Genomic DNA, 568 nt, shown 5'->3' with positions numbered 1-568 from the left:
GTTATGAATAGTTCTTTTCCTAATGTATCAGCAGTTTCTAAATATTTCCTCATCGTAAAATTTCTCCTGAAGTCTTTTGATTTTTCTTATTCATCCTCCTTCGCACATACCATCAGCTGTTCATTTCCTGCTGATGTTTCTTTTCTTTGTCTTGCATCCTGAATTCTCTCGTTTCTCGTTACTTCAATCCCTGGCTAATATTGCTCAAGTTTCTTTGCCTTTCGCTCCGTGCTTGCCTCTGAGCTTTTGATCTTATTCTTCTCACGTTGCAAGTGGCAAGTGGAAGCCTTTGTTGACCTGATCCCTTGCAAAGATTCCTCACCTCCTTCCCCCCTCCCCCCCTTTCCTTTTCTTTCCCAATCCGATGTCTTTATTCTCCTCTCTCCCTTCTTTCAGTGTTTCTCGCCTCCTTCTTCCTCTCCTTCCCTCTGTCTCTTTTATCGCTACTCCCGTTTCTCTTCCTCTCACCTCCTTACCCCGTCTCCCTCTTAGCACTTTCTAGTCTTTATCGCCATTCGTTTTTCCCTTATCATCTCCCTCTCTGCTCTCCTACTCTCTCTTCCTTCTG

This window comes from Penaeus monodon, chromosome 22 (assembly GCF_015228065.2).
Source record: "Penaeus monodon isolate SGIC_2016 chromosome 22, NSTDA_Pmon_1, whole genome shotgun sequence".
NCBI classification, from domain to species: Eukaryota; Metazoa; Arthropoda; class Malacostraca; order Decapoda; family Penaeidae; genus Penaeus; species Penaeus monodon.
This window is presented reverse-complemented; position numbering follows the sequence as displayed.